Below are 15000 nucleotides of genomic sequence, written 5' to 3'. Positions count from 1 at the left end.
GGCGTGCCGCAATCGGATCGCGCGCTCGGCCTCCGTTGATTTCCTCTAGGTGGGTGATTCGGGGCGTCTCGGTCTCGCTGCCGTTCGGTCGCGCCAAGGCCTGCGGGGGCGGCGCGTAGCGCACGCTCTCGCGGCGGCCGAGGCGCTAGAGTGCGACCCGCAAGTGGGGAGGAACCGTCCACCCAACGCCGGCGCGAGCCGGGGCCGGTGGGGGCCCTACCAAGGCGGGTCATGAGTGCCAGTCGGTCAGTTCGGGAGAAGGGGAGGGTACTCGGAGGCCCGCCGGGAGCAGACGGGGGTCCGGAAGCTGAGGGGGGTGAAGGACGGCGGCCGGGAGCAGACGGCCGTCCCCGGGAGGGGGTGTTCGTTCACGTGCGGACGCCGGGAGCAGGCGGCCGTCACGCGATTCTGCCAACCGTTCCTACCGGCCTGTGTTTAAGGAGGCGGCCGGTCCTCCGTCCTTGGATGGATAAGATTCGCAGATTTTCGCCCGGCCTGTGTTTAAGGAGGCGGCCGGTTCCCTCCTTCCTTCCTTTCTTGGATGTATAACATTCGCAGATTTTCGCCCGGCCGGTGGTTTAAGGAGGCGGCCGGTCCTCCCTCCTTGGATGTATAACATTCGCAGATTTTCGCCCGGCCTATGTTTAGTGAGGCGACCGGTCCTCCCTCCTTGGATGTATAACATTCGCATATTTTCGCCCGGCCGGTGGTTTAAGGAGGCGGCCGGTCCTCCCTCCTTGGATGTATAACATTCGCAGATTTTCGCCCGGCCGGTGGTTTAAGGAGGCGGCCGGTCCTCCCTCCTTGGATGTATAACATTCGCAGATTTTCGCCCGGCCTATGTTTAGTGAGGCGACCGGTCCTCCGTGGAGAGCGACCCGCAAGTGGGGAGGAACCGTCCACCCAACGCCGGCGCGAGCCGGGGCCGGTGGGGGCCCTACCAAGGCGGGTCTCATTGCCTGTCGGTCAGTTCGGGAGAAGGTGGGGGTACTCGGAGGCCCGCCGGGAGCAGACGGGGGTCCGGAAGGTGAGGGGGTGAAGGACGGCGGTCGGGAGCAGACGGCCGTCCCCGGGAGGGGGTGTTCGTTCACGTGCGGACGCCGGGAGCAGGCGGCCGTCACGCAATTCTGCCAACCGTTCCCACCGGCCTGTGTTTAAGGAGGCGGCCGGTCCTCCACGAGAAGAATTCTGCCAAACGTTCCACCGGCCTGTGTTTAAGGAGGCGGCCGGTCCTCCCCGTCGTTCCGCCGGCTTGTGTTTAAGGAGGCGGCCGGTCCTCCACGAGAAGAATTCTGCCAAACGTTCCACCGGCCTGTGTTTAAGGAGGCGGCCGGTCCTCCCCGTCGTTCCGCCGGCTTGTGTTTAAGGAGGCGGCCGGTCCTCCACTATTCCTTCCTTGGATGGAAAGCATGTAGCACTTTGAAAATTTTCGAGCACTGTGACACTTTGAAAATTTTCGAGAGTTTTTGTACTTAGAAAATTTTTCGCTCTTGCACTTCCAGAGTGCTTTGCGGTAGCTCCTAGGTTCGCTGTCCGAGCATGTGAACACTTTTTGGGGGGGAACACATCGCTAGAGACACCAGCCGCCTGGTTCTCGGGGCCAAAACTTGTGTTCCCCACACTCGTTCTGACTATATTTTGCGATTTGGGGGTAAAGGTAATGAGTACAGTGACTAGGGGGACCAACTCATCGTACTCTGGCGCACCAACAGACCAAAGCTGGTACTGCACTTACCCCTGGTACCCCAACGCCTGGTACCTGACGGGCGAGAGGCTGATTTTTCGCTATTTGCGGCCGACCGAGGGAACCAGACAAAGCGGACACTTTACGGCGCAAGAGCCGTTGGCACTTAGAAATTTTTCGACAAAGTTGGCGCGAGCTCCAGAAGGAGAGGCTGATTTTTCGCTATTTGTGGCCGACCGAGGGAACCAGGCAAAGCGGACACTTTACGGCGCAAGAGCCGTTGGCACTTAGAAATTTTTTGACAAAGTTGGCGCGAGCTCCAGAAGGAGAGGCTGATTTTTCGCTATTTGTGGCCGACCGAGGGAACCAGGCAAAGCGGACACTTTACGGCGCAAGAGCCGTTGGCACTTAGAAATTTTTTGACAAAGTTGGCGCGAGCTCCAGAAGGAGAGGCTGATTTTTCGCTATTTGTGGCCGACCGAGGGAACCAGGCAAAGCGGACACTTTACGGCGCAAGAGCCGTTGGCACTTAGAAAATATTCGCCAAAGTTGGCACGAGCTCCAGAAGGAGAGGCTGATTTTTCGCTATTTGTGGCCGACCGAGGGAACCAGACAAAGCGGACACATTACGGCGCAAGAGCCGTTGGCACTTAGAAAATATTCGCCAAAGTTGGCACGAGCTCCAGAAGGAGAGGCTGATTTTTCGCTATTTGTGGCCGACCGAGGGAACCAGACAAAGCGGACACTTTACGGCGCAAGAGCCCGTTGGCACTTGCGCGAGCTCCAGAAGGAGAGGCTGATTTTTCGCTATTTGTGGCCGACCGAGGGAACCAGACAAAGCGGACACTTTACGGCGCAAGAGCCGTTGGCACTTAGAAAATATTCGCCAAAGTTGGCACGAGCTCCAGAAGGAGAGGCTGATTTTTCGCCGTTTGTGGCCGACCGAGGGAACCAGACAAAGCGGACACTTTACGGCGCAAGAGCCGTTGGCACTTAGGCGAGCTCCAGAAGGAGAGGCTGATTTTTCGCTATTTGTGGCCGACCGAGGGAACCAGGCAAAGCGGACACATTACGGCGCAAGAGCCGTTGGCACTTAGAAAATATTCGCCAAAGTTGGCACGAGCTCCAGAAGGAGAGGCTGATTTTTCGCTATTTGTGGCCGACCGAGGGAACCAGGCAAAGCGGACACTTTACGGCGCAAGAGCCGTTGGCACTTAGAAATTTTTTGACAAAGTTGGCGCGAGCTCCAGAAGGAGAGGCTGATTTTTCGCCGTTTGTGGCCGACCGAGGGAACCAGGCAAAGCGGACACATTACGGCGCAAGAGCCGTTGGCACTTAGGCGAGCTCCAGAAGGAGAGGCTGGTTTTTCGCTATTTGTGGCCGACCGAGGGAACCAGGCAAAGCGGACACATTACGGCGCAAGAGCCGTTGGCACTTAGGCGAGCTCCAGAAGGAGAGGCTGATTTTTCGCCGTTTGTGGCCGACCGAGGGAACCAGGCAAAGCGGACACATTACGGCGCAAGAGCCGTTGGCACTTAGGCGAGCTCCAGAAGGAGAGGCTGGTTTTTCGCTATTTGTGGCCGACCGAGGGAACCAGGCAAAGCGGACACATTACGGCGCAAGAGCCGTTGGCACTTAGGCGAGCTCCAGAAGGAGAGGCTGATTTTTCGCCGTTTGTGGCCGACCGAGGGAACCAGGCAAAGCGGACACATTACGGCGCAAGAGCCGTTGGCACTTAGGCGAGCTCCAGAAGGAGAGGCTGATTTTTCGCCGTTCGTGGCCGACCGAGGGAACCAGGCAAAGCGGACACATTACGGCGCAAGAGCCGTTGGCACTTAGAAAATATTCGCCAAAGTTGGCACGAGCTCCAGAATGAGAGGCTGATTTTTCGCCGTTTGTGGCCGACCGAGGGAACCAGGCAAAGCGGACACATTACGGCGCAAGAGCCGTTGGCACTTAGGCGAGCTCCAGAAGGAGAGGCTGATTTTTTCGCTATTTGTGGCCGACCGAGGGAACCAGGCAAAGCGGACACATTACGGCGCAAGAGCCGTTGGCACTTAGAAAATATTCGCCAAAGTTGGCACGAGCTCCAGAAGGAGAGGCTGATTTTTCGCTATTTGTGGCCGACCGAGGGAACCAGGCAAAGCGGACACTTTACGGCGCAAGAGCCGTTGGCACTTAGAAAATATTCGCCAAAGTTGGCACGAGCTCCAGAAGGAGAGGCTGATTTTTCGCCGTTTGTGGCCGACCGAGGGAACCAGGCAAAGCGGACACTTTACGGCGCAAGAGCCGTTGGCACTTAGAAAATATTCGCCAAAGTTGGCACGAGCTCCAGAAGGAGAGGCTGATTTTTCGCCGTTTGTGGCCGATCGAGGGAACCAGACAAAGCGGACACATTACGGCGCAAGAGCCGTTGGCACTTAGGCGAGCTCCAGAAGGAGAGGCTGATTTAGGGAACCAGGCAAAGCGGACACTTTACGGCGCAAGAGCCGTTGGCACTTAGAAAATATTCTGAAATTCTCACCGACCTCCGTGGTGGAGAGGCCGAATTTTCGACATTCGTGGCCGACCGGGGAACCGTCGCCACTCGGACAACTTGTGCGGCAGCCCTCGGTGATTTTAGGACCGCTTTTTCACCCTCGCTGTCCGACCGGAGAACCGTCGTAGCTCGGACAGTTCGTGTGCCAGCATCCGCTGGCACTTAGAAAATTTTAAAAAAGAAAAAAATAGTCTTCTGCATATACGTTCTGACTATATTTTGCGATTAGGGGGTAAAGGTAATGAGTACAGTGACTAGGGGGACCAACTCATCGTACTCTGGCGCACCAACACGCCAAGGTTGGTACTGCACTTAGGCTGATTTTTGCGCTATTCGCGGCCGACCGGGGAACCAGCGCGGAGCGGACACATTACGGCGAATGAGCCGTTGGCACTTAGAAAATTTTTGAGCTTTTTTCGAACTTCCGTGAGGCTGATTTTGCGCTATTCGCGGCCGACCGGGGAACCAGCGCGGAGCGGACACATTACGGCGAATGAGCCGTTGGCACTTAGAAAATTTTTGAGCTTTTTTCGAACTTCCGTGAGGCTGATTTTGCGCTATTCGCGGCCGACCGGGGAACCAGCGCGGAGCGGACACATTACGGCGAATGAGCCGTTGGCACTTAGAAAATTTTTGAGCTTTTTTCGGACTTCCGTGTGGAGCTTTGGGGCCGTTCCGCCTAACTTTTTATGCCCGATTAGGCTTCCAGGGAGGCGGCTAAGCATTATTGACCAATCATGGAGCTTTTTTCGGACTTCCGTGTGGAGCTTTGGGGCCGTTCCGCCTAACTTTTTATGCCCGATTAGGCTTCCAGGGAGGCGGCTAAGCATTATTGACCAATCATGGAGCTTTTTTGGGACTTCCGTGTGGAGCTTTGGGGCCGTTCCGCCTAACTTTTTATGCCCGATTAGGCTTCCAGGGAGGCGGCTAAGCATTATTGACCAATCATGGAGCTTTTTTGGGACTTCCGTGTGGAGCTTTGGAGCCGTTCCGCCTAACTTTTTATGCCCGATTAGGCTTCCAGGGAGGCGGCTAAGCATTATTGACCAATCATGGAGCTTTTTTGGGACTTCCGTGTGGAGCTTTGGGGCCGTTCCGCCTAGCTTTTTATGCCCGATTAGGCTTCCAGGGAGGCGGCTAAGCATTATTGACCAATCATGGAGCTTTTTTGGGACTTCCGTGTGGAGCTTTGGGGCCGTTCCGCCTAGCTTTTTATGCCCGATTAGGCTTCCAGGGAGGCGGCTAAGCATTATTGACCAATCATGGAGCTTTTTTGGGACTTCCGTGTGGAGCTTTGGGGCCGTTCCGCCTAGCTTTTTATGCCCGATTAGGCTTCCAGGGAGGCGGCTAAGCATTATTGACCAATCATGGAGCTTTTTTGGGACTTCCGTGTGGAGCTTTGGGGCCGTTCCGCCTAGCTTTTTATGCCCGATTAGGCTTCCAGGGAGGCGGCTAAGCATTATTGACCAATCATGGAGCTTTTTTGGGACTTCCGTGTGGAGCTTTGGGGCCGTTCCGCCTAGCTTTTTATGCCCGATTAGGCTTCCAGGGAGGCGGCTAAGCATTATTGACCAATCATGGAGCTTTTTTGGGACTTCCGTGTGGAGCTTTGGGGCCGTTCCGCCTAGCTTTTTATGCCCGATTAGGCTTCCTAGGGAGGCGGCTAAGCATTATTGACCAATCATGGAGCTTTTTTGGGACTTCCGTGTGGAGCTTTGGGGCCGTTCCGCCTAGCTTTTTATGCCAGATTAGGCTTCCAGGGAGGCGGCTAAGCATTATTGACCAATCATGGAGCTTTTTTGGGACTTCCGTGTGGAGCTTTGGGGCCGTTCCGCCTAGCTTTTTATGCCCGATTAGGCTTCCAGGGAGGCGGCTAAGCATTATTGACCAATCATGGAGCTTTTTTGGGACTTCCGTGTGGAGCTTTGGGGCCGTTCCGCCTAGCTTTTTATGCCCGATTAGGCTTCCAGGAGGCGGCTAAGCATTATTGACCAATCATGGAGCTTTTTTGGGACTTCCGTGTGGAGCTTTGGAGCCGTTCCGCCTAACTTTTTATGCCCGATTAGGCTTCCAGGGAGGCGGCTAAGCATTATTGACCAATCATTGGAGCTTTTTTGGGACTTCCGTGTGGAGCTTTGGGGCCGTTCCGCCTAGCTTTTTATGCCCGATTAGGCTTCCAGGGAGGCGGCTAAGCATTATTGACCAATCATGGAGCTTTTTTGGGACTTCCGTGTGGAGCTTTGGGGCCGTTCCGCCTAGCTTTTTATGCCCGATTAGGCTTCCAGGGAGGCGGCTAAGCATTATTGACCAATCATGGAGCTTTTTTGGGACTTCCGTGTGGAGCTTTGGGGCCGTTCCGCCTAGCTTTTTATGCCCGATTAGGCTTCCAGGGAGGCGGCTAAGCATTATTGACCATCATGGAGCTTTTTTGGACTTCCGTGTGGAGCTTTGGGGCCGTTCCGCCTAGCTTTTTATGCCCGATTAGGCTTCCAGGAGGCGGCTAAGCATTATTGACCAATCATGGAGCTTTTTTGGGACTTCCGTGTGGAGCTTTGGGGCCGTTCCGCCTAGCTTTTTATGCCCGATTAGGCTTCCAGGGAGGCGGCTAAGCATTATTGACCAATCATGGAGCTTTTTTGGGACTTCCGTGTGGAGCTTTGGGGCCGTTCCGCCTAGCTTTTATGCCCGATTAGGCTTCCAGGGAGGCGGCTAAGCATTATTGACCAATCATGGAGCTTTTTTGGGACTTCCGTGTGGAGCTTTGGGGCCGTTCCGCCTAGCTTTTTATGCCCGATTAGGCTTCCAGGGAGGCGGCTAAGCATTATTGACCAATCATGGAGCTTTTTTGGGACTTCCGTGTGGAGCTTTGGGGCCGTTCCGCCTAGCTTTTTATGCCCGATTAGGCTTCCAGGGAGGCGGCTAAGCATTATTGACCAATCATGGAGCTTTTTTGGGACTTCCGTGTGGAGCTTTGGGGCCGTTCCGCCTAGCTTTTTATGCCCGATTAGGCTTCCAGGGAGGCGGCTAAGCATTATTGACCAATCATGGAGCTTTTTTGGGACTTCCAGCCGGTGCTTTGGGGGCCTTCCCCCTCACTTTCTACGCCCGATTGGGCTTCCAGGGACGCGGCTAAGCATTTTTACAGAAATGGAGCTTTTGCGGAGCTCCAGCCGGTGCCACCGGCAGGCCGTGCACGCGGACGAGATGACCGAAAGAAGCTCCAGGAGAGCGGATGGACGCTTTTTAAGCACCGAGGCGGAGATCGCGGAGCTTTAATAGACTTCCAGCGGGCCCAAAGCGGCCAGGCAGACGGCGCAGCGCGACCTGGTACCTCGCACGGGACGCATCGCCCCCCCGCGCACAGTTCCAGGGGGCCGGGATGACGTTTCAAAGCTGCCGCTGCAGCTGCGGCGGGGAGTGGCCTCCCTCCGGTGGACACGACGAGTAAATGACACCGGCCGCTGACGCAAAACCCACGCCGGACAGGAGAGCTCAAAAGCCGGGTAACATTTCAAGGAAGACCCCCCTGCGCAGACCTCCACTAGGCCGGGATGACTGTTCAGCTGTGGCGGGAGTGGCCTCCCTCCGGTCGGCACGACGAGTAAATGACACCGGCCGCTGACGCAAACCCACGCCGGACAGGAGAGCTCAAAAGCCGGGTAACATTTCAAGGAAGACCCCCCTGCGCAGACCTCCACTAGGCCGGGATGACTGTTCAGCTGTGGCGGGGAGTGGCCTCCCTCCGGTCGGCACGACGAGTAAATGACACCGGCCGCTGACGCAAACCCACGCCGGACAGGAGAGCTCAAAAGCGGGTAACATTTCAAGGAAGACCCCCCCTGCGCAGACCTCCACTAGGCCGGGATGACTGTTCAGCTGTGGCGGGGAGTGGCCTCCCTCCGGTCGGCACGACGAGTAAATGACACCGGCCGCTGACGCAAACCCACGCCGGACAGGAGAGCTCAAAAGCCGGGTAACATTTCAAGGAAGACCCCCCCTGCGCAGACCTCCACTAGGCCGGGATGACTGTTCAGCTGTGGCGGGGAGTGGCCTCCCTCCGGTCGGCACGACGAGTAAATGACACCGGCCGCTGACGCAAACCCACGCCGGACAGGAGAGCTCAAAAGCCGGGTAACATTTCAAGGAAGACCCCCCCTGCGCAGACCTCCACTAGGCCGGGATGACTGTTCAGCTGTGGCGGGGAGTGGCCTCCCTCCGGTCGGCACGACGAGTAAATGACACCGGCCGCTGACGCAAACCCACGCCGACAGGAGAGCTCAAAAGCGGGTAACATTTCAGGAAGACCCCCCCTGCGCAGACCTCCACTAGGCCGGGATGACTGTTCAGCTGTGGCGGGGAGTGGCCTCCCTCCGGTCGGCACGACGAGTAAATGACACCGGCCGCTGACGCAAACCCACGCCGGACAGGAGAGCTCAAAAGCCGGGTAACATTTCAAGGAAGACCCCCCCTGCGCAGACCTCCACTAGGCCGGGATGACTGTTCAGCTGTGGCGGGGAGTGCCTCCCTCCGGTCGGCACGACGAGTAAATGACACCGGCCGCTGACGCAAACCCACGCCGGACAGGAGAGCTCAAAAGCCGGGTAACATTTCAAGGAAGACCCCCCCTGCGCAGACCTCCACTAGGCGGGATGACTGTTCAGCTGCGGCGGGGAGTGGCCTCCCTCCGGTCGGCACGACGAGTAAAGCTATTTAGGAAAATCTGAGATAAATATCACTTGCATAATAATTTGGAACACGGTCCCGTGTTCCAAATTATTATGCAAAATGTATTTAGACACCAGCAATCGCACTTAGATTTGTTTCTTTTTTCTTTCTTTAGCTTCCATAATGTTACCGGGCGCTGACGCAAACCCACGCCCGGCAGGAGAGCTCAAAAGCCGGGTAACATTTCAAGGAAGCTATTTAGGAAAATCTGAGATAAATATCCTTTGCATAATAATTTGGAACACGGTCCCGTGTTCCAAATTATTATGCAAAATGTATTTAAGTGTCATAAAGATTACATTTTTTGTTTTTCAAGTACTGAAATCACCCTCAGTCATGGTACAGTCCATGGTAGTCTGCCAGGTGAGCGCAATTGTAGTAATTAACAAGTCTATTTAAGTTCCGCGTTTTTAAGCGTTCGGCCATTTCGTTCAACCATGGGGAGGAAAAAGGATCTCTCTGCTGTCGAGAAGCGTGAAATCGTTCGATGCCTTGGACAAGGTATGCAGACATTCGATATTGCACGAAAGCTTAAGCGCGACCATCGAACTTTGAAGAAATTCGTCGCTGATTCGGAGCAAACGCGCGTTCGTGCAGACAAAGGCACGACAAGGAAGGTTTCTGCAAGACAAACAAATCGAATCAAGAGGGCGGCTGCAAGCATGCCACTAAAGACGAGCAAACAAATATTCGACGCTGCTGGTGCCAGTGAAGTCCCACGAACGACGAGGTGCAGGATCCTCCAGAGGCTTGCAGTTGTGCGGAAACCCTCCATTCGGCCACCCCTGAACAACGCGAACAAGCAGAAACGGCTGCAGTGGGCCCAGACTTACATGAAGACAAATTTTCAGACAGTCCTGTTCACCGACGAGTGCCGTGCCACCTTGGATGGGCCAGGTAGGGTTTTTTAAGTTTTTCCTTGCACTTTTGAGAGCTCAGGGGATGCTTTGAGAATAATTGTCAATTTCTGTCAATGTGAAGCCCTTTGAGACTGCTTGTGATTTAGGGCTATACAAATAAACTTGATTTGACTTGACTTTACAGATGGATGGAGTCGTGGATGGTTGGTGGACGGCCACGATAGCCCAACAAGGCTGCGGCGTCAGCAGGGAGGTGGCGGAGTGATGTTTTGGGCCGGAATCATGGGGAGAGAGCTGCTTGGCCCCTTTAGGGTCCCTGAAGGCGTCAAAATTACGTCTGTTAACTACGTGGAATTTCTGACTCAACACTTCTGTCCATGGTACAACAGGAAGAACCGTGCTTTCCGTCAAAAGATCATCTTCATGCATGACAATGCACCGTCTCATGCTGCAAGAAATACGTCAACGTCTTTGGCATCTATGGGAATAAAGGGAGAGAAACTGATGGTGTGGCCCCCATGCTCCCCTGACCTCAATCCTATTGAAAACTTGTGGAGCATCGTCAAGCAGAAAATCTACGAAGGTGGGAGGCAGTTCAATTCCAAAGAGCAGCTCTGGCAGGCTATTCTTAGATCCTGCCAAGAAATTCAACCAGAAACTGTACAAAAACTCACAAGTTCAGTGGATGGAAGAATCGTGAAGCTGCTGTTGAACAAAGGGTCCTATGTTAAAATGTAACTTTGTTTTTTATTGAAATAAAGGGTCCTATGTTAAAATGTAACTTGTTTGTCTTTTCTTTGAAATAGCTTTTGATTTCAGTAAATATGACCTCCTAATGCTGTAAATTCTTAAGATGGGCATTTCAGTTCATAAAAACCTATAAAATGTTATAAAACTCTGTTGTGCGTAATAATGTGGAACAGTGCATTTTAAGTTTTTTATTTTTTAAAAATTCTGTGATCATTCGGAGGTTTGTTCAATAAAATTAGAATTCATCAAAATAATGGTTGATGACTTGAAAATTATGCTGACTCATTTTGCATCGACTATTTAGGAAAATCTGAGATAAATGTCACTTGCATAATAATTTGGAACACGGTGTAAGTGCGATTGCTGGTGTATTTACTCGTCGTGTCCACCGGAGGACGGCAAATCCCCGCCGCAGCTGCAGCGGCAGCGCTTAAATGTCTTCCCGGCCGCCTGGAACTCTGCACGGGGCGTGTTTCGTCCCGCGCAGCGGTACCAGATCGCGCTGCGCCGTCAGCCGAGCCGCGCGCGGTCCGCTGGAAGTCTACACTGTGTTCCAAATTATTATGCAAATTGTATTTATGTGTCATAAAGATTACATTTTTTGTTTTTCAATTAAACTCATGGATGGTATTACGTGTCAGGGCTCTTTGGATCACTGAGATCAATCTCAGACACCGGGGATCATTACCGGCCAGTTGAGCCCAAATTAAGGAAAAACTACTTAAGAATGGTGTTCCACATTATTAAGCAGATAATTTGAAGTTCGCTTTGAGCAGTGGCGGACGCCAACCCACGACCGGTGGGAGAGCTCGGAGGGCGGATGGGCTTTCAAGGAAGCCCCCCAGGCCGGTCCCACTCGCACTTAGAATTTTTTTTTTTTTTGGCTTCCATAATGTACCGGGCGCGGACGCGAAACCCACGCCGGGCAGGAGAGCTCGAAAGGCGGCTAAGCATTCAAGGAAGCACCGTCTGGAGCTTCAAGCCGTTCCGCCTGACTTTTAACGTAGAGTACCGGGCGCAAACCACTAACTCAAGCCCGGCATGGCAGCTCGAAAGGCGGCTAAGCATTCAAGGAAGCACCGTCTGGAGCTTCAGAGCCGTTCCGCCTGACTTTTAACGTAGAGTACCGGGCGCAAACCACTAACTCAAGCCCGGCATGGCAGCTCGAAAGGCGGCTAAGCATTCAAGGAAGCACCGTCTGGAGCTTCAGAGCCGTTCCGCCTGACTTTTAACGTAGAGTACCGGGCGCAAACCACTAACTCAAGCCCGGCATGGCAGCTCGAAAGGCGGCTAAGCCGAAAGGCGGCTAAGCATTCAAGGAAGCACCGTCTGGAGCTTCAGAGCCGTTCCGCCTGACTTTTAACGTAGAGTACCGGGCGCAAACCACTAACTCAAGCCCGGCATGGCAGCTCGAAAGGCGGCTAAGCATTCAAGGAAGCACCGTCTGGAGCTTCAGAGCCGTTCCGCCTGACTTTTAACGTAGAGTACCGGGCGCAAACCACTAACTCAAGCCCGGCATGGCAGCTCGAAAGGCGGCTAAGCATTCAAGGAAGCACCGTCTGGAGCTTCAGAGCCGTTCCGCCTGACTTTTAACGTAGAGTACCGGGCGCAAACCACTAACTCAAGCCCGGCATGGCAGCTCGAAAGGCGGCTAAGCATTCAAGGAAGCACCGTCTGGAGCTTCAGAGCCGTTCCGCCTGACTTTTAACGTAGAGTACCGGGCGCAAACCACTAACTCAAGCCCGGCATGGCAGCTCGAAAGGCGGCTAAGCATTCAAGGAAGCACCGTCTGGAGCTTCAGAGCCGTTCCGCCTGACTTTTAACGTAGAGTACCGGGCGCAAACCACTAACTCAAGCCCGGCATGGCAGCTCGAAAGGCGGCTAAGCATTCAAGGAAGCACCGTCTGGAGCTTCAGAGCCGTTCCGCCTGACTTTTAACGTAGAGTACCGGGCGCAAACCACTAACTCAAGCCCGGCATGGCAGCTCGAAAGGCGGCTAAGCATTCAAGGAAGCACCGTCTGGAGCTTCAGAGCCGTTCCGCCTGACTTTTAACGTAGAGTACCGGGCGCAAACCACTAACTCAAGCCCGGCATGGCAGCTCGAAAGGCGGCTAAGCATTCAAGGAAGCACCGTCTGGAGCTTCAGAGCCGTTCCGCCTGACTTTTAACGTAGAGTACCGGGCGCAAACCACTAACTCAAGCCCGGCATGGCAGCTCGAAAGGCGGCTAAGCATTCAAGGAAGCACCGTCTGGAGCTTCAGAGCCGTTCCGCCTGACTTTTAACGTAGAGTACCGGGCGCAAACCACTAACTCAAGCCCGGCATGGCAGCTCGAAAGGCGGCTAAGCATTCAAGGAAGCACCGTCTGGAGCTTCAGAGCCGTTCCGCCTGACTTTTAACGTAGAGTACCGGGCGCAAACCACTAACTCAAGCCCGGCATGGCAGCTCGAAAGGCGGCTAAGCATTCAAGGAAGCACCGTCTGGAGCTTCAGAGCCGTTCCGCCTGACTTTTAACGTAGAGTACCGGGCGCAAACCACTAACTCAAGCCCGGCATGGCAGCTCGAAAGGCGGCTAAGCATTCAAGGAAGCACCGTCTGGAGCTTCAGAGCCGTTCCGCCTGACTTTTAACGTAGAGTACCGGGCGCAAACCACTAACTCAAGCCCGGCATGGCAGCTCGAAAGGCGGCTAAGCATTCAAGGAAGCACCGTCTGGAGCTTCAGAGCCGTTCCGCCTGACTTTTAACGTAGAGTACCGGGCGCAAACCACTAACTCAAGCCCGGCATGGCAGCTCGAAAGGCGGCTAAGCATTCAAGGAAGCACCGTCTGGAGCTTCAGAGCCGTTCCGCCTGACTTTTAACGTAGAGTACCGGGCGCAAACCACTAACTCAAGCCCGGCATGGCAGCTCGAAAGGCGGCTAAGCATTCAAGGAAGCACCGTCTGGAGCTTCAGAGCCGTTCCGCCTGACTTTTAACGTAGAGTACCGGGCGCAAACCACTAACTCAAGCCCGGCATGGCAGCTCGAAAGGCGGCTAAGCATTCAAGGAAGCACCGTCTGGAGCTTCAGAGCCGTTCCGCCTGACTTTTAACGTAGAGTACCGGGCGCAAACCACTAACTCAAGCCCGGCATGGCAGCTCGAAAGGCGGCTAAGCATTCAAGGAAGCACCGTCTGGAGCTTCAGAGCCGTTCCGCCTGACTTTTAACGTAGAGTACCGGGCGCAAACCACTAACTCAAGCCCGGCATGGCAGCTCGAAAGGCGGCTAAGCATTCAAGGAAGCACCGTCTGGAGCTTCAGAGCCGTTCCGCCTGACTTTTAACGTAGAGTACCGGGCGCAAACCACTAACTCAAGCCCGGCATGGCAGCTCGAAAGGCGGCTAAGCATTCAAGGAAGCGACGCCGGCCGGTCCGCGGGCCAAATAGGGTCCAGTAAAGTACCGGGCGCGGCCACTAACGCCTTGTGGCGGTCGCCTTGTGGCGGTCGGGGGGTGGCGGTCGGGGCTGGCGCTTGGGGCCGGTGGCGGTCGCCTTGTGGCGGTCGCCTTGTGGCGGTCGGGGGGTGGCGGTCGGGGCTGGCGCTTGGGGCCAGTGGCGGTCGCCTTGTGGCGGTCGCCTTGTGGCGGTCGCCTTGTGGCGGTCGCCTTGTGGCGGTCGCCTTGTGGCGGTCGCCTTGTGGCGGTCGGGGGGTGGCGGTCGGGGCTGGCGCTTGGGGCCAGTGGCGGTCGCCTTGTGGCGGTCGCCTTGTGGCGGTCGCCTTGTGGCGGTCGCCTTGTGGCGGTCGCCTTGTGGCGGTCGGGGGGTGGCGGTCGGGGCTGGCGCTTGGGGCCGGTGGCGGTCGCCTTGTGGCGGTCGCCTTGTGGCGGTCGCCTTGTGGCGGTCGCCTTGTGGCGGTCGCCTTGTGGCGGTCGGGGGGTGGCGGTCGGGGCTGGCGCTTGGGGCCGGTGGCGGTCGCCTTGTGGCGGTCGCCTTGTGGCGGTCGGGGGGTGGCGGTCGGGGCTGGCGCTTGGGGCCAGTGGCGGTCGCCTTGTGGCGGTCGCCTTGTGGCGGTCGCCTTGTGGCGGTCGCCTTGTGGCGGTCGCCTTGTGGCGGTCGCCTTGTGGCGGTCGGGGGGTGGCGGTCGGGGCTGGCGCTTGGGGCCAGTGGCGGTCGCCTTGTGGCGGTCGCCTTGTGGCGGTCGCCTTGTGGCGGTCGCCTTGTGGCGGTCGCCTTGTGGCGGTCGGCGGGGGTGGCGGTCGGGGCTGGCGCTTGGGGCTGGCGTCCGCCAATAGTGGTTTAATTTCGGGAGGAAGATTGATTTTCGTCCCAAGCCCGCCGCTGGAGAAAATTTTAGGTACCAGGAGTGGATTTTTTTTGTCCACTCAGGAGGGGGACGTTGGCTGGTTTGGTGTCCGGGGGAAAGTGCTCTTTTCTCGGCCAGGAGAAAGATTAGACTCCCAGCCCGCC

This window comes from Syngnathus typhle, linkage group LG13 (assembly GCF_033458585.1).
Source record: "Syngnathus typhle isolate RoL2023-S1 ecotype Sweden linkage group LG13, RoL_Styp_1.0, whole genome shotgun sequence".
NCBI classification, from domain to species: domain Eukaryota; kingdom Metazoa; phylum Chordata; class Actinopteri; order Syngnathiformes; family Syngnathidae; genus Syngnathus; species Syngnathus typhle.
The sequence above is the reverse complement of the archived record's forward strand: the minus strand, read 5'-3'. Positions refer to the sequence as shown.